Here is a 20,021-nt window from a genome sequence, read left to right as displayed (position 1 = left end):
GATGAGTTTAAAGGAAAATTGCATCCCCAAACAAGCCAAACCATAGTTTGCACGAACCACAAAGACACTAGTGTGGAAGCAGCCTCTGGGGCTGCTTGGACTGTGCGCCTGCTCAGGCATGGAGCAGCTAGCACCAAGAAGTTAGTCCAGTTGGTGTCCAGATGGACATTGCTACAGCATACTCATAGCAACTGCGTGGCCACACTTCACATGCACTGGGTGTACCCACACAGGGATTTAGTGAGGTCTAGAGAGCACATTGTAAGCACCCACCCCAGCTTACTGTACGATATCCTTCCCGTACAGAAAAACTTAAGACTGATTGCCTATCAAAGGACCAAAGGTTACTCTATTACCAAGTCCAGGAATACTTGTTTCCTAGAGTGTAGCTTAGCCCACTCCTGCAGTATCCACACTGCCCTGTAATTCCAGCATTCCTCAAAACCTGCCCATTCCCATCCTCCTGGACTGCACATAGCCTCATCAGTCTAAAAAGTAACTATTTAAAACTCTGTCATTGAATAATATCCCAAACATTTCTAAAACCTTATTTCACTCTGTAGCAAGTATCACTATTGCTTGTAATAAACCACAGTAGAAATGACTCAGAAAAACTTTGATCCCGTTTTAAGTCAGCACAATCCTTTCTTTGACTTTAGCAGTCATAGGACTAATCTTCAGTGTAATCCAGTAAAACAGCAACTGCACTAAGGAATATGAGTGCACACACATATTTCAGAAAAGTACTTGTGATATTTAGGACTTGGCATGCGCTAGAATCTCCTTAGGTTTCTCAGGGAAGAACAACATATTCCCTTCCTTGTGCTGCGGGGCTCTGATATACAGCTGCCAGCTATCATTTCACCTGACTTACAATCTTCTGCAAAGTCCACCCCTTCTGCTCCCTAATGTTTTTGGTTTATTTTCTTTTCCCTTTTGCCTTGTTTGTGGTTAAAACTGACTTAAAAGTATTGATTTTCTTACAGTTGAATTCACTGGTTCAAAGAAGCTTCAGAAGATGTTGTTCTACTACATCCCCATGCCTATTTTGGATGCACCTGTTTCTGAATATGCTAAAGGCTACACAAGCAAGAAGCTTCTACTTTGCAGCTTAGCAAAAGCTGCTATCTCCATGCTACTGCCATTAAGAAAACCACAGCATAATACACAAGATGTTTTACAGGAGGGGAGTCTGATTTGGTGCTTTTAAAACAATCTTAGAATTCCTGTAATTTGGTGGAAGCCATCTGTAGGCTACTGACACCACATTAAGAACTGCATTTCTGGACAAGAAGAATACGAAAGAGTTCTTTTGTCACATGTAATAAGATATAGTCACTGAATGTCTACTCCAGCAGTACTGACCCGTAAACTGAACTTTCAATATCCACAAGGTCAAAAGCAACTTGCACAAATTAAGATGTTAAGTGGAGTCACTAAATTCTCCCATCTAAGCAGCGTGGCTGTCATTGTCAATACTTTCTTACAGGACACCTTCAGATGCCAGGTGCATGATCATCTATCCTATGCCTTTAAATCTGGGATTATCACAAGCCCTTTACTTCAGTCTCCCCAGACTTGTGTACTGCTATGCACAGGTCGGGGTGGAAGGATCAAGACATAAAGCATAGTTCAAAATTTAGGGGGAGACAGTACTCACTCATTCAGTTGCAAGAGCCTGGGCCCCTCCGTCCCCCGGAAAGCCCTGCTTTCCTGCTGGACTGGAGGTGAACTGACGGGTGTTCCAGCAAGTACCTCACTCGGGGTGAGGCAGTGGCTCAAACTGAGCTCCTACCCTGTTCCTGGATTGACGTTATGTCATCAGTCCCTTCCTCTGACACGGTTGGACATTAGTTCTTGCAAATATGTTTTTACTGCTCAGGAGAGGGATGGAAACATCATGTACTACATGCTACGAGCTGGACCTTTCTAACCCTTTCTCCTGTTTCTAAGGAATAGGGTAGAAATTGTATGGAAAATACTCTGATGGAAGAAAAATTATGGCATAAGGGAACAAAAATACATTGACTCCAGAATTCTTAGGGCTCATTCCAAGATTAGTGGGTTCCTTATTGGACACTCTTCTTCGTACTGACTCTTGCATCTTTTTTCAAGCCCATAGTCATTCTCTTGTGGATGAGAAATAACTATTTAAATCCTTATATAGCTACTCAATACCACCCAAAGTATCTACTGTGTAACTGCTCTCAGATTGTTCTTAATGTTAGAAGTCTGTGTGTTTAAGCAGTGTAAGTGCTGCAAAGTTGACTGAAACAAGCCTCTATTCACTTTTTCTCCTGAGGAAGCAGATTTAAAGTTTACTATGACAAACAGCTGGACTGTTGGCAACAAAGGGTTAATACATTTGCTTTCAGAGACTTTGATGAGACAATGAAGCAATAAAGGACTCGGCAGAAAGCACCAAAGGAGGTTTTTAAGTATACTCTGAAAATATACTCAGAACTCTGTGAAAATATATATGGGAGTCCACATGTAAGAAAGAAGGAATGAGAAAAATAAATCATTGAGTTGGAGCACATGCGTAATTCAGAATAAGAACATGCAAAAAAGCAGAAATTCAACTAATCACATTGAAAATGGCATTTTCCTTTGAAGTCCACAATTCAGAAGGATGTTTTATTTTCGTTCTGGATATTTTTTTTTTTCCCCGCATGTCAAAGCTGGACATTTTAATGTGTTATGAAATAATGAATTGTACAGAGATGGGTAATTTGTGTGCAGGTATGTATGTTATGGGTGAATCATATCAAGAAGCATTTCCAAAATGGTAGAATTTACTTCGATAAAGTGCCAGTGGAGGCCACATTAAATTGAAATGTGATGGCAAGACTACACTGTAGTTGAAACTACACTTGCTGAACTGATAGAAAGCTGTAGTTCGGTAGTAGCTGTGCAAAGTCTGTAGTAATGAAGACACTGAATGGGAAAGCCCAGGCAATATCTTTCAGTGAAGATTAGACTGTAGCGTCATCACAAGAAAAGATATGATCAGCACAAAAGCAAGCTTTTTGAGAGACTTATCAATGTCTCTCCCTTTTAAAGATCCAAATAAATGCAATCTGGAAAGATAATGGAGAGCATTGACGTTAAAGTTGAGATAAGGTGATAAAAAAGGGGCAGGGGGGGGCAGGAGCAGAAATCGCACAGTACTACCTGATAAGCACAAACCAGCTAGAGTATTTTTACACACAACATAGACTAAGGGAAGAAACTTCACTTCCCCTCACCTCCACCACAACCAAAATCTATCATCAAGGAACAGAATCAATCTCTTCAGTCTCACATTTAAGCTACAGAAAAAATTACCTTATGGATTTATCCAGCTTAGGCCCATACCATGGCTCACTCTAGAAGGAGTTATAACTTTTCAGGGAAGCCATGAATGAGAGGAAGACAATGAGAAAACTAGAACCACAAAAACCCCCATGATTTCAACCTACAACAAGTCTGTAAAATAAATATTCCCCTGAGGGCCAACACATACTAGGCAGCAGAGAAAAGCAAAATCAACTTCTCCAACAAGTATAGATTAAAATTGTATTATCCACATGCAATCGGAATTTCACATATGTATTAAAGAAACAACTGGTTATACACTGATTGCAAAGAAGCTTTCTGCAAGTCTGTGATGTCTGAACTTGAGTGTTCATTACAACAGATGAGTGAAGTTGCATCACCTTGTCTCCATTCTCCAATTGAACCAAACATAAGAATCAAACATTTCACCTCGTAGAATTATTCCTACCAATGCAATGCAACTATTTCTGGCCACAGTTGGAGGTATTTTGGCACTCAAGGGTGTAGAGAGGTGCCCAATATTTAATTTTCTTTTATTTGTTTGATGGGGTTTTTTTGTTTTCTAAAGTAGTCAAACAAGTAAGGTGCCTACCTTGCCATTGCAGTTTCTAGCCCTTGACAATTTTTTGAAAGCCAACAAAATCCCCCTTTGACAACAATGACCTCAAAACGCACATCAGCCATCCAGTTAAATTTCCACGTCAGTCAGGATCAACTGCCCAAGCGTTCACAGAAAGAACGAACCAGTGAGGAAATGAAAAAAAATCACGTTAAAATTCAAATAAATATTCCTGGAGAATGTCCTGCCCTCCTCTGCTAGTTCTAATGTCAAGTAATTATCAGCTTCCAAGTGCTGCTGGTCATCATCATTTTCACTTCTGAAAGCAACTGACAGCATGTAGTAAGAATTGCTTTGATTGAGAAGTGATACGATAATAGTTGATGATCTTACACTCTGCCAGGCTTGTCTAAGCAGATAAGAAGGTGCAGAAATAAAGTGGTGTCACAGGGTACTAGAAAATCTACACCAGCTTGAGATAAGTGCATTGCTGTGCCCACATGCACTCGTACAAGTTTTTCCAAGAATCTCTCAAAGTAAGGCTCAGAAATGAGTGTAAGGTTCTAACTGAGACAGTTCATGGTTAGAAATCCCTGAAACTACTAGTCAGCCTATAAATTGGACCATAATCCTCTAACACCAAGCATTAACAACATACTCTTCAAAACCTAGAATAGTTTGCTATAGCGTACTTTAAGTTACAATAGTTGACCCCATTTCTATACTGCCAACAGGCTCTAATCACTGCAGGCTTATTTACATTAATTTCAGTTGATGGCACAAGTCTCTTGCAAGCTCACCAATGACTTACAGAGGTAGGATTGGCCCCGATATTTTCCAGGACCAAAAAATATTTGTAGTGAAGAGTCTTAATGAAAAATTTTTTGTGCCCATGTAGGAATGATGTTTTTGCAAAAACATTCACCTAATACTTTCACAGAAATCCCTGGTAAAATATTAGTACCACCTCTGCTGGAGAAAAGTGAGATCTTTATGTGCACAGTGTTGTCTGCATTGGCAGAAAGGAGCTGAATTGCTCTTGATGAGCTACAGCGATAGATCACACAATTCATGGCAGGAACCTAAATGCCACTATATTCCCCTAAAATAGAAAGCTTATGGAATTTCCTCTTTGAATGAGGGGAAGTTATGAGGATAAATAACTACAATCTGGTTTTCCATTCTCTCTGCAGTGATTTACACAAGTCTTGCAATTTTACCTGCTGTGTAGGGAATTCCTGCTGGGCAAATTCCTTTTTCACTTGATTTGCTTGTTACCCTAACTCTTGTCTGGCCCCACAACACGTAACTTATGACAGCTTAGAACTTTCCTTTGTATGTCAATGCAAGCTGACAATTTACACAACTTGACTCACTTGGGAACCTGTAATTTGCCTTGCTACATGCACCCTTAAATTGTGGTTTAGAAAACATTAGCCTTTCAAACATAAATAAACTGGAGAATTAAATCACATTGTTAATGTATACACTATTTGAATATGAAATTATCACTGAATGGAAAAAGGACTTATCTGCAACAAGCAAAGACTCAAATATGATGTGCTAATGATACATTTCATGGGAGAAAATATGAGGGAAAATAAACACCCTATGGATTTACAGCCAGTGATGAGTTTAGCTCATTTGAATTAAGAATGAGGTGTAATACAATTAAAATTAATAGGAAGCTGGTACAAGACTATTTTTCTTTTAATAATACTTGGAACTTCATTGCCATTCCAGATTCCCAGAGTCTTTTCAGCTTGAAAAGTCACTCAAATAATGGCTTTATTCTGAGTAAACTAGTGTGGTTTGATACTATAAATATATCTGCTTAGACACATGGGCTGATTCTGCTAAGTCTTCTGCATGTGTTTACATTTTACAGACACAAATACTTCGACTGCACAGACCTTAAAAATTAAGCACCTGCCTACATATAGACATCTTTGCAAGACTCTTCTGCAGAGTTCATTAATATTCATTTTCACATTCTTAGTAAGAAGGAAATGACACAAATGGGCCTCAGCATATGTGCTTAATTTTACATAAATAATCCAGTTAACTTCATTGCTAATATTCATATGCATAAAGTTAAGTACATACATATTTGCCAGATGGGAACCTCTGTGATTGGCTTTCATCTGGATCCATTTGTATTTAACTTTTAAATGTTGGCATATTTGGACCAATGCTCTGTGGAAGTTCATCTCAGAAGTGTGTGTGATACATATTGGTTCACAACAGTGAGGTTCATGTTCTGGAGATAATGAATGACTCTCCAAATTAAGTGATTTATTTTAAAAAACACTTGGTTTAAGTGGAGACCACGTTGAGAAGTGTACCAAGATGAATTTTAAAATTGGTCTTTTATTTTCATAAAGGAAATTAATCCTGCATAATACTAATGCAAATCAACCTAAAGTTCAACCACTTAACACACAGTATACACAACATTTTGAAATTAGGTGAAATAAAAACATTTCTTCTCCCCACCCCACAAAAAAGCAGTAGTGTTATGAGGATACTGTGAGGACATCTCCACAGGACATCTACACATTTAAACCTATGAAGCATCAATACAGTACATACTTCATCACAACAAATACACTGATATAAGATTGCTCAACAAACCTTTCCTTTTTTTTTTTCTTCTGTAGTGTAGTAGTATTTCCTTTGACAAGAAAAAGTAGTCAGACTTCTTTTGCTCCATAAGAAACTAAATTATATTAAAGCCAGAGCTAAAGAAAACAAAAAAAGGGACCCACGATCCTCATTCTATCTCATAGTAGCAATTTAGTCTGCTCAACACCCTGTCAAACCCATTTGACATGAAATTCCAGGCTACTAAAAAGTGTTTTTTCCTCTAATTTATTTTTATAGTACTTACTGGTTTGATCCCTCTTTATTATACCTGGGAGGTCAGCTCCTCCACATCATTGTCAAAGGAAAAATAACAACTTTGAGAAGTATTTTAATGAATCACATTTCATGTTGAAAGAAAACATTGTCATCTTCCAAATTCCATGCACACACAAAATCAGATTATGTTCTTCTTGCAAGCTTCTTAGAATATAAGACCTGAACCTAGCTACACAATACAGATCTAATGTTTTCCCCCTCACAACACATTTCTAAGAGGTTGAAAACATAGCTAAAGGCAACCAGCCCCAAAAAGGCCAGATTACTTTATTTTCAGGTCTAAAGGCAAAAATGTGCCAAGTGGCATAAATCACTATAAATAGCAAATAAGGCATCCATAAGAGAGAATAGTTTCAAGTGGCTGTTTTGCCAACGTAAAGACACACAGTATGGAGCATAAGTGACCCATGTGAAAGCTCCTGTCCTTACAACAATATTCTGCTGTTATTATGGTCTGCAGCTGGGTAACTGCAAATGGAGACGAAAACCATCATCACAGCAGAGCTGCTGCACCACACCTTCTCATTATCTGCAGTCTCCTAGTCTGAGACAAACGTACAGAGGCAAGAAGCCCGATGGTTATATGGCTCTATGGTAAAGAAAACAGTTCTTTGGTGAATATGACTTTTCTGTTATGTCATGTTGCCCTTCCTCCCCATCCCCAAGACAGTGTCAGAGCTCTCTACAGTGCTGCAAGAAGAAATGCCTCAAGACTTCTGAACCTATTGAACATTTTGCTTCCCTTGCTTGCCTTTCCCAGTGTATCAAAAATATTAATACACGAACATCATTAGCCCAAGTTCACACTGCTGCCAGCGTGGCAACGCATGTTCTCTACTAAGAAAGCATGGGAAACCCCAGAGCAGCTATAACAAGTCTGGGGTGCCTGGAGAGAGCAAGAAGCTTAGGCTGGCTGCAAAAGCCTCTCTGCGCTTAAAGTACTACATAGAAAGGAACTAGTTTTGGAATCTTAATGTGAACCTATTATAGTTACATGATCACAAATACCTACCCCACATAAAAAAAACTGCACAGGCAAGAATGCATATGCTGTCCCTCAAATTTTAGGCTTGTCATAATACAGAACACTCCCTGTTTATATGTATGCATATAATTACATATACAGCAATTTTGCCCATGAAGACACATGCTTAAAGAAAGAGAAAGCAAATTCATACTCACAGTCATCATAAACTTGTTTCATGTGGACTGAAAAATGCCATCTTCTGCGAGAATCTTTTAGATGTTTCAAATGAAAATCCAAACTGTTACAAGTTCAACGTAACCATCACAAGTTTTTTGTGAAATTATTTTTTTTTTAACAAAAATTTCTTGACAGAAGTGTTTGATGAGTTAATTGCAACATATCATGGGATTTTCTGGGAAAAAAATGCTGTATACACAAAAGCAATTTGGTATAAATATGATTAATTATTCATTCAGTGAATTTACACAAAAACAGAGGTTCTTTCTCATTTTTCTGCCCTCTAATGTACCGCAAGACAAGAATCCACAAATTTGACCAGACTTGATAAATACTTTCAAGCAAGAAGGAAGGGGGAAAATGGAAACACTTTGACATTTTCAAAATAGAACAGCACATCCATTTTTAAACTAACCTCATTCTTAAAGGTTTAAATACCTTCAAAACATAATTATTTGAGTTTTGTACTGTATTTTCTGCAACCACAGCATTTGTAACTGAACAGAAGGACATTCTTCATATCTTTGCATTACCAAAACCAACCTCAGAACATTGCACATTGAGTCAACGTGAGCCTTCCCCCCGCAACGCTTAAGTTTGGCCACTAGACTGAAAAAATCCATTACTTCGACTGCTCTACGTTTTATTTCCCTGTAACATCATGCTGCATTCTAGTTTCTGCTGTAAGAATGTCTGCATGTGTTCCTGCTGAGTTACATACTGTACCTAAACTTGGCTCCTTGTCTTTGTTATTACTAGTCTGTTCTCATCTTTTATCTATTGCCAGTTGTTGGCATTAGTTCTTGAACGTATTCACTTATGTCTATGATTCATTCCTGCGTTACTAGCAATAGAGCAAGAAAAGGATGTTGTTTCACAATAATTCCATGTTTCCCCTGTCCTTGCCCAGAATAATTATGTCCTGATAGGTCCTTCTGATAAGAAACTACAGGAAAACTTCCTGTGAAAAGCAAACACGCTTCTTCCGACAGGTTGAAAGATGCTATCATCTTGAGTACAGTCTGTGAACACCAGAAGAAAACAAGTGTGCCCACATAATGGTTTTGCATGTGTTAAAAAAAAGCAAACAACAGGAATCCTGCAGGCACAAAATATGTTGCATACACCACTAAACTACAGGGGGCTTCTGGTGGGTGCATCAGAGAGCTGTTTTAGAGGGACTGCCAATTGTAGAAGTGAGGTCTTAGTCACCTCAGGATTGGTAAGGACAGAAGGGAAAAAACTGTATGAAACTCAGGGATCCAAGCCAACCCAAATTTAGAGATTCAAAAAAATACCCAGCAACCCCCATTAAGTTACACATAACTAAGACTGAGGAAGAGACTGACAGAAGAAACCTCAGGTTTTTTCTAGAGTTGTCAATCTGTAACCTTCAAGTTCCTCAAATCACATTCTTCTCTGTCCTTTGGTTGCTACTCCAGTTTTGTTAAGATACATGTGGCTGAGCAACTGGAGGAGCAGGGGCAACCCTTTTTAGAATCAAGTCTAGCCTTCTGCATCAACAAGCATTTATTCAGTATTTACTCTTTCACACTGAGTAAAGCTTCCGAGGGTCGAGAACTTATATTTTTTTTTAAAAAGGCATTTGTCGTTGGCCAAGACACTGCAGGTGACTTGATATTTGTTTACATTTTAGCAGTGTCCATTTTTGTAATTGGAATTTGAAAGTGTAAATGTAAAGAATACAAAACAAATCTTTTTATTATTACAATTTTCATGCTTCCCTGGACATAACAGTCAGACAAGACACTTAGTTTTCATAGAACCGCAGAATGGTTTGGGTTGGAAGGGACCAGGGGCAGGAACACCTTCCACTAGACCAAGCTGCTCAAAGCCCCATCCAACCTGGCCTTGAACACTTCCAGGGATGGGCCATCCACAACATCTCCAGGCATCCTGTTCCAGTGCCTCACCACCCTCACAGTGAAGAACTTCTTCCTTACATCTAATCTAAACCTACCCTCTTTCAGTTTAAGGCCATTACCCCTCATCCTATGGCTACACTCCCTGACAAAGAGTCCATCCCCATCTTTCCTTTAGACCCCCCTTTTAGGTGCTGGAAGGCTGCTATGAGGTGTCCCTGGAGCCATCTCTTCTCCAGGCTGAACAACCCCAAATCTCTCAGCCTGTCTTCATGGGAGAGGGGCACCAGCCCTCTGATCATCTTCATGGCCCTCCTCTGGACTCGCTCCAACAGGTCCATGACTGTCATGTTGTGGGCCCCAGAGCTGAACGCAGTACTCCAGGTGGGGTCTTACAAGAGCCAAGGGGCAGAATCACCTCCCTCAATCTGCTGGTTATGCTTCTTTTGATACAGCCCAGGATACGGTTGGTTTTCTGGGCTGCAAATGCACATCGCTGGGTCATGTTGAGCTTCTCGTCAACCAACACCCCCAAGTCCTTCTCCTTACGGCTGCTCTCAATCCACTCATCGCCCAGCCTGTATTTGTGCTTGGGATTGCCCCAACCCACGTGCAGGACCTTGCACTTGGCCTTGCTGAACTTCATGAGGTTTGCATGGGCCCACCTCTCAAGCCTGTCAAGGTCCCTCTCGATGGCATCACTTCCCTCCAGTGTGTCGACCGCACCACACAGCTCGGTGTCGTTGTCAAGCTTGCTGAAGGTGCACTCAATCCCACTGTCCATGTCACCGACAAAGATGTTAAACAGCGCCGGTCCTAATATCAACCCCTGAGGAATGCCACTCATCACTGGTCTCCACTTGGATATCAAGTCGTTGACCGCAACTCTTTGACTTCGACCATCCAGCCAATTCCTTATCCACCGAGTGGTCCATCCATCAAATCCACATCTCTCCAATTTAGAGACAAGGATGTCATGCAGTGCAGTGTCAAATGCTTTGCACAAGTCCAGGTAGATGACATCAGTTTCAAGAATATTTTACTACAAAGGTAACAATTTCAGCCATAACTTGTAATGTGCAATAGTTAGGCAGGGAGCTGAGGCTGTAAGCTTCTGAAAAGTAAGAGGTCACTGAGAAGGTAGATTCTCAATTTAGGTTTTAGCAAGAGTGTAGAAATAGGAAGTGTCACATTATTTTGACTAAGTTTGTTCTCTCTTGTATTAATCCTTTCAGAGACAACAGTTTCATTTTGAATTAAAACTGGTTTTTGAAGTTTCACATCTTGAGCACCAACTAAAGACAATAGGAGTATCAACAGTCTCATAAAAATCTTGGTCACCATAAAAAAAAATAAATCCAGAAAATGTAAAAGAAACTTTCAGCAGAAGACAAAGTTGTCACCTCATTTCTCCACTGTTCCAATATGTAGTTATGGGGAAAACGGTAAACTGGGGGGATGGGAAAAAGACTAAAAAAGAATAAATTATATGCACTTCTTACTGTCTTTGACCATTTGTGCTGTGCTAACTATAGTATAATGAACTTTGATATGAGTTTCTTGTTTATTTTCATTCATTGCCCTCTGGAAATGTAAGCAACTGAATTGTAACATTAGTTTTAATCTTCCATTTTATTTCCAAGTGTTACCGATACACAGTCTCCCCCCCATGCAAACTTTTTCTTTTTTTTTTAGCAAATGAGTGGTACCAGTGCTTTCAACTTCACGGCTTACACATATAGCTGGTATGAATGTTCTCAGAACGCAAGGGTTCCAGTTACAGACAGTATTATCTGAAAAAAATTGTATATGAAATCACATGCGTGTGTCATACAGCCTACCCCTGCATCCCCAGGGGAGTTATGCTCATGTGTAACCTATCGTCATCACTATGCTTCTGCACTGATCTGCTAACCCAGGCTGTCTGGCCCAGACACTCACGATTGCAGATTTGGAGGTTTCTATGCTAGTTCTCTCCAAAGATTACTTATTCTCATACTTAATTCTCCAAAGATTACTTATAACAAGGCCTCCTTGGAGAGCTCTCAATAGAAGACTAAAACCCACACAGTTTTTCCACAAGTATCTGACAGGGTCTCAGGGGAGTTTGGGATATTTTCCCCCCCTCCCAGTTATCACAAACAGCAGCATTTTGCTAATGGAAAACAATGAGTATTTGCTCAGAAAGGATTGCTACACCCAACTGTGCAGTGAAGAAGCAGAAACGCTGTCTAAATAAGCCAACACGGCCACAGAAACTAACCACCATTTGAAATGGAGACGGAGATCATAAACACTGCTTTGCATCATTTCACCATTTCTGCCCACAACACTACTAACTCACAAAGATGAGGCCCTTAAATACACTCAGCTCCCTTTGTGGGAAGGAACAGGATACAGTGCACAGTCCTCACCTGTATATTTTCCTGCAAACTGTGTATTTGTGTGCCCAGTGGGATGACATGTTTTGATTTACTTGTCAGCAAATAGAACTTTATACTATGCTCCTGTCTTTTTGCTTTCTTAGCTAGCAAACTACAGTGAATAAGGGTTCTTCTGTCATTTTTTAAATTGTTTTTTGAATCGAGGTATTTTTCATAAAGCCAGACCTGTTCATTATTCATAGGAAGCATATTGTTAGAAAGTCTGAAATTGTGTTTTGGGACCATTAGTCTGAGGACAAGCATTCAGGTTCATCCCCCACTCTCATCCTGCCTGTATATCTCTTCAGACACCTCAAAGACGAGGAAGGTGCCGGTACTGAATGCATGGGTGTCAATAGGATGGGTCGATTAAAGAGCTACTACTTCTTCATTTTTAGCATTCATCTCTAGTTGCTAAAAAAGTACCCTGCACTGAATCAGGAGGAGAAAATATATGCTTGAAATGGAAACTATCCATTAAAAAAATACATAACTCAAATCCTTGCCAGTAGAGCATCCAGGCATATATTGCTCTGTACCTGTGAGTGAATCTTTCACAACTTGTCAACAGTGCTCCACGCAAAAAGGTGACATGAGAGGGACTTCAGAACATCCAGTCCTAATGGATGCTTCAAACAGACAGCCCACCACTACTCCCACCCCGCTTTTTAAAAGCCTCTTGGACATAAAACTCAGTAACATTTCGAAAGCTATGACTGCTTTTGAGAAAAGTTCAGTTCCTCAGGTTTTTAACAGTTTTCCCCTTTAAAATACCTATTATCAGGATTGATTTCAAAAGAAGATTTGCAAAGTCTATTAATGTTAGTATCTGTGCCGTGCATTTTATGAAACATTGGGGCAATGACCTCAGAGGAAAACAGCTTATTCCACTTTGCTGTAAATATGAAGGAAAGAAGTACTTATCTTAATATTGCAGTATGTAGTTTGAAAAATATGATTTCTTATTTAGTCAAGAGACACAGATAATATTCGTATAGTTCTTAGGTATACATAAAACTGTAAACCTATCAACATCTACCCACATGTTCTCAAATATCAAAGTTCCTTTTTCCTGTATTGCCAGCAATATCTGAAAAAAGCTTCATAGCATTTTAAAATAGTTTGTGATATTTCACAATGTACTTTGTTACTTTTTATATGACCTGGTAGTTCTCAAATGCATTCACAGGTGCATGCACCTGCACATGTGAAAACCTCTCTAAGGTTTCTTAAGGGCACCATCTGTAGAGAAACACTGCTCAGAAGTCCAGGCTTCAATATGCCATAAACATCCAGCTTTATAATTTTCTTTCTTGCCCAAGGGCTTCCCTTGTGAATGATCAAAGCAGCAAAGATCACGGAATTTAACAACAGGTCTGGTCAGGCCTTAAAGAGCAAGAAAAAGAACAAAATTTCAAACAAACATAGATCCAGTCCATCAGCATACAGACAATGCTACCATTTCAAAAGGGGAAGCCCTGCAGGCAGCTGATATTCAACATAACTGTCCTTGGAACAGAAAGGATTTTGAATGAAAATGCTTGGACACTCTGTTAATCCTAGATCCACCATGCACCGAAAAAAAAATCTTGCAGTATAGCTAGAAGAATTATTTGGACTGTATTTAGTTATGAGAGTTCCCTTCAGACATCAAAAACAGATTGAGAAACATGGATGGAATAAAAAGAGCCTAGAGCGCACCCCATCGAAGATCCTAGGCTAAAAAAAGTGTTGGAAAAATTTACTTTGACTCAGTACGACCCCAGGAAAAATTTTCTTCATGCCAGTAACATGGTGCAAACTACCCACAGTGTGGTGTGGATTCTCAACCATCACTGTCAGCAAGTCCATAAGCTAGGATAGCAAGGAAACAAAGTAAAGTCAGACCAGAAAAAGGTAATTGTCAAGGGACAAATTTTCAACATATCAAGAGCAGACAATCTGAACAATCATAGAGTTACTTACAGGGCTGCTGTTTTTATCAGACCTTTAGAAATCATTCTACCAAATAATTCTTATGCTTCAGAGATTTTTCCATCTATCAATCAGATAGGGAAAAATAATCAAGTAATACTCCAAAAATGTTAGAAAAGTTGAAGCACACCTCAAAGCTGTCCTCTACCTTGCCAGTTTCCCAGTCTTGTTTTTTTTTTGAGGTGTACTTTTTACATAAATAGCTTTAATTCTTTTGTGCCATTCATCCCTGACTCCATCTCTTGCAACAGTGTGAAAGTGACTTTTAATTAGTTATTTTCCCCTTGACACAATACATCAAGAACATATTCTAGTTTTTTTATTCAGTGAATTTCCCTTCCTTGTATTTCCTCATGAACAATACTGTATCCTCTGCCTTCTTTCTCATCCTCACTCTTATACTGCATTCGCTCTTTTTGCACACTCTCAGATGCCTTCTTTCCTAGTCCACCTGACATGCAGAGTTCCAAGATAGGAAAGTGAGACTAGAAAGAGTGTGATAAGCATAGGAAACCAAGGAGAGATGGAACCTCTTCCAAACTGCATGTTTAGATCTTGTTTCCTATACTAGACGTGAAAAACTACAGCCATAAAGGATATCTGCAGTAGCATATATGAAAAGATTTGTAAGTCCATGTCCATAACATAACATACCATGACAAACATCATAATTTTCCAGTTGCACGAGGAAGGCAAACCTCTGAATGTTGAGTTAGCAACCATCATGTTTCAAAGGCACCTACTGCTGGGCACCTCTTCTACGGAACGAAATAGAAGAATCCACTGTCCGGGGCAAATCACCTCCCCCTTCTTTCTTATTCACCTCCTCACCTCATCTAGATCTGAATCACTGTGTTTGCTGGGGCAGCACACAGGTCCACAGTTTAGCCACCTTCTCAGTGGAAGCCCTTCCAGCGTTTCTCAGGCTCCTGTGGTGAGGGCGTGAAGGCTCCCTCACCCTTCACTACCTCCTGCCACATCATCTTCTCCTGGGTCTGATGTCTCATCTTTTCACACATCTGCCAGCAGAGTCTTACTTCCCATATCTTGTCAGTCCCAGCACAAAATTTGACTTCCTACTTACTGCCTTCACTTTTAACTTCATCAAATTGGTACAGCCTACCCCATGAGCATACTGCCTTTTATATTCTGGGAGTTCTGCCAGGTCACACTGGCACTGGAATGGAATTAGGTCCTGGATTCTAGAGCAAGTCCAACAGTTTTTAAGAGCGTTAAACTGCTAATATCATTTTTATTAAGGTACAGTTAGCAGAGATGACTGAAGAGTCCCAGGGGACACTGCTGCTTACACATGTATATATATTGAGTCAGTCACAATCTGAGACAGGCATGACTTTGAACAGGTAGAACTGCACTGTTCCAACACTTGTCTTGACCAATTATAATGAAATCTGATGAGAAATAAGTAGTACCAGAGGCCAGAGAATTACTTTCTCAGATCCAGCAAACACAGTTCTTACAGAAGCTTGTTCATTTGCACTGAATATGAAAGTAGTACAAGTGAGGTATGTTAATCCCGATTTACACCAGAGCAAACATCAAAATCAGGTCCAATAGGAGGAGAAATTGCCTCTCTTAAAAGGTGATTTGCTGCTGTCACCAGAGCTAATACAACACTCTTTTAGTAAACAGCAGCTTTGTCTATGGCTCTTCAATCACAACTTGAAGAAATAACAAGGGAATGTTTCCTGTTGAGTTAGAAATAATAGCACCTTTAGCCATTACTTACAAGCAATCTATTCACAATCTCATCCCTTGCAGAACACCTCTAAAGGCAAATAACATGAAAAAAACTATACAAAAGCACTGAATTATCCAGAAAAAAAAAAAAAGCCTATTTTAATGATGTCAGTACAATGGATAGATGACAAAATTCTGTTTTTTTCACCCAGTTGCATTCACTTGCTACTTATCTTCAGAATACTGCTATAATAGTAATCCCTCATTTCACTCTCCAGTACTTGCTTGCTGCTCTCTACTCACCAAGATTTGGTTCTGCTTGTCTATACAAGGGTCACTGATGTGGGTGCCTTTGAGAGAAACTAGGAAACCACACAAACCACGTCGTGTTGTTTATATCAACATTTTTTGTTTAAGCTTTACAAACCTGCAAGAGCCCCGCACTGATCAGCAAGACTTGGGGTTGATTAGCAATTGATATGATTTCCCTACTGTGACAGAAAGACAAACCAAAACCCGCAGGAAGTTCATGCTGAGTCCTGGCAGGTCTGCAAAACCCCTGTGATAAAATCCTGCACAGAAAAATGAAAGTCTGGGGAAGAACCGCCTCAGAAATACAGCAATGGAGTCAGAGAAAGACATGAGATCTGTACAGCACACCCTTGCCAAAGTCCGCAAGGGGAAAGAAAGAAAGAAATTAAAAAAAAAAAAAAAAAAAAAAAAAGGCTAACCAAACACATTACACTCCCAGAGCATACTGGTATAAAAGATAAGCTGTTTGAAACACTAATAAGAAAGAAGGTGTGTTAAGATTTGCTGTAAACAAGCAGGTTAATTTAGGCATTAAAAACCATGGAAGAACAGGGTAAGGAAGGAGGAATGAAAGTGATATAAAGCCTACACCGCAAGAAAGAGTGAAATCTTTAAAAAGTTCATATATAGATCTTTGTCTGAACTGATGCACCTTTGGGTTTCACCCATCAGTAGTTATTTCTATGCTGATATAACTCACAAATTAAACTTTTATTAAATGCGTTCAGAACTTTCTATTTTTGCACATTCCAGGCACTTCAGATTTTCCATAACTGTCATCTAGAGAAGTCTCAGTCCTGAAGTACAGTGGGAGAAAAATGTGCACTGTCTGTATATATAATACATGATGGCTGATCACTTTTATAACATTTATCTTGGAATTCTGGTGACATGAACAAACCACTTGAGTTTTACTTTTGTGGGTTTTTATGGTCAATGCATTCCCCTTGGATAAAGGATACAGACTTCCTAAGGACAGTAATTAGCAACCAAAAATATTGCCCTTCTTTTGCCCTTGAATACAGTATGGTTCCCTGCCACCTTGTGACTGAATACACAGTATCCTTTGTAGCATAGGCAGCCAGTATGCCAAACATATGCCCTCTAAAAAATACTCTAAAACATTCTAAGAATTTTTATGTCAGTATTACCAAGAAATTCAACCATAAATTGGATTTTTTTATAACCCTGCCCATAGCTATTTGATATGGATTATAACTGATATCAGGAAGAGAGAGAACAAAGCATGTATTATAAAGTTTCACAGAAGATGCAAAATATCACACTATATTTTTTTTTTTTCAGATGATCCCAAACATCTAGTTATAAGTACATACCTAAATTCCTGTGCAGGTCCAGAGCTTTTCACTCCTCCTTTTTCCATTTTTAGTTACAAAGCAGCTATGGCTGAATATCAAATAGCCAGGAGTTGAAAGCTAAGAACTTGTTTTATGTATTCATTCACTTGAACTATGTAATCCTTTGCAGTTTATTCAGATTTCTGACCACTGACAGGAGTATAATGTGTCATACCTCAAAGCCCATTTTATCAAAACATTACAATGCAGATTTCACAAACTGTGGCTAATATAGTATGTTTGTCAAGCAACATTTCTTTGAAAGTATTTTAATCAACTCTCAATATATTTCTACGTTGTGCATTTGGAAAGCAAATATTGTTTTCATCCATTTTATTTTCAAAAGATACTGAAAGTGTCTGTCGTGAAGATTTAGCTTAAGTTTCTACCTTATTTTAAGATAGAATTTTCAAGAGAGACAGATTTTCTCCCTTTGTAATCCATGTTTAAAATTGAGCTCTCTACTTAAAAAAAAAAAAAAAAGGGGGGCAGGGGAGGCAGAGGTCAGAGTGAACATTAAGTAAAGCCAGAAATTACTTTACACATCTTTCCACATTGTAAAAGGAACCGAATAGGGGAAAAATTATAAATAACAGTTACTTTACAATTGCCCTCCAGAGCCAGCATGGCTGAGGAAATGTGGCTCAGCAAAGTTGGTTTTGATGATTCCATTGTCTAATACTAAAACCAATATATAATTCGTGGGATTCATACATACCATACAACAAGCTCACAGAATTTCACTTAACTCCATTTGCTGATTATCAACAAGGTTTACATATGTAAAAATACTCCTTAAAAACAGCCTTGATCAACTGAGGAATCATCTCCTAGGTCTCCCTATGCTGCCCAGCTCACCTTGTCTCAGCAGCATCCACCCCATCATCATCCTTCAGCAGCTTTGACTTGAGACCAAGCAAGCTCCTGGAACCAGTAATGGGCACGGACAGCTTTAGCATCTGTGTGCCTCAGATTATGGTGCTATCTTTTGGGTTTTGCACACAAACTCAGGAGGGGTGGGGAAAAGGCAGCAAGCATTTGCCCTCATCCTTGCCACTGAATCCACAGACCTACAAAGAAGACAGCACCCAGAGGAACCACTCCACTACCAGCACAAAACTGAATTTCACCACCTTCAGCAGCGGACAAAGAAATTTGTTTTTTTCCTCACTGCACAGCAGAAAAACTTGATTTTCCCTCTAATTTTCAGCTCTGGTCCAGTCCTGGTCCTGCAGCAAACCAGTGATTTTCATTAAGAACCGATCTTGGGTCTCTAAGAATATTACAGGGCTGCAGACCCTGGCAGTCTGCTTGGGGGATTGGAAAGGAGGGAACACAATTTTTTCTATACTTAACTTTTGAAGAAGGTGGAAAAATGGCAAGCAAAAGCAAATACATCTTTGTGAGCCTGCAGAGGAACTTAATGAAAGACATGGCAACAAACCCTTTCAAACTTCAGAAACATACACATACACTGGATGCAAAGCTACAAAATGCATAGCAGAATCCAGACACCCTTGTGCAGTATAGATCTGTCTGAATGAAAAAAATTATTCCCTAGCAGTTTATTTAGCAGCTGACAAGGGGGAACAGAAGATATTTTCTACGATTAATATTACTGAGCCACATATAAAGCTGGTCAAATAGTGAAAATACACTTTCACAGATAATTTCAACATCAATTGATTAAAACAGCTTGGACTGATTTTCTGTTCATAAATTTTCTGTTCATCAGCTGTGCTGTTCCTTTCATTCTCTGAACCATGGGTCTTCTATCAAGAAACTAGCAAAAGAAAGCAAAATCATTCCCAAACTGTAAGGCTAACATAGTGGGAAAAGTTAGCAGGTATTTGTGAAATCTGATAAAAATCAACTAACACAAAATCCCACGAGGACACAGAGCCACACAATTCCTTTCAGTGCCTGGGGTAACAAACTCTGTGCTTTTAAACCCAGCCTCTGTGGAGTTAGCATGTGCCCGGGCCTTTGAACAAAATGTTCCTAAATTCACAACGTTCACAGCTATGGCACAAAGAAATGTAAAGACTCTCGCTGCAAAGGCTTTTAAGCTCACAAAAGGAGGTGCTGCATGGTTTCTGGCACAAGAAGATATAAAAATCATTCATGAGTGACTGTCACACCTTGTGGGATAGTACAAAGCACCACAGACTTGAAACCAGTAAATGAAACAGAGGCCAAACACTCAAAATGGGGTTTTTTTGCTAGTTAATAGAGAGACACAGTGTGACCCAATGCTCGCAGATAGCTTTCAACTGGCTGCTGGATCTACTACCAGTGCTACAGGATTTTCAGGAATAAGTAGATTTTCAGTGACTTCAGAAGGAAGCTGGTACCGACAACAGAAAA

This window comes from Aquila chrysaetos, chromosome 7, assembly GCF_900496995.4.
Source record: "Aquila chrysaetos chrysaetos chromosome 7, bAquChr1.4, whole genome shotgun sequence".
NCBI classification, from domain to species: Eukaryota; Metazoa; Chordata; class Aves; order Accipitriformes; family Accipitridae; genus Aquila; species Aquila chrysaetos.
Note: the sequence above shows the minus strand (reverse complement) of the source record.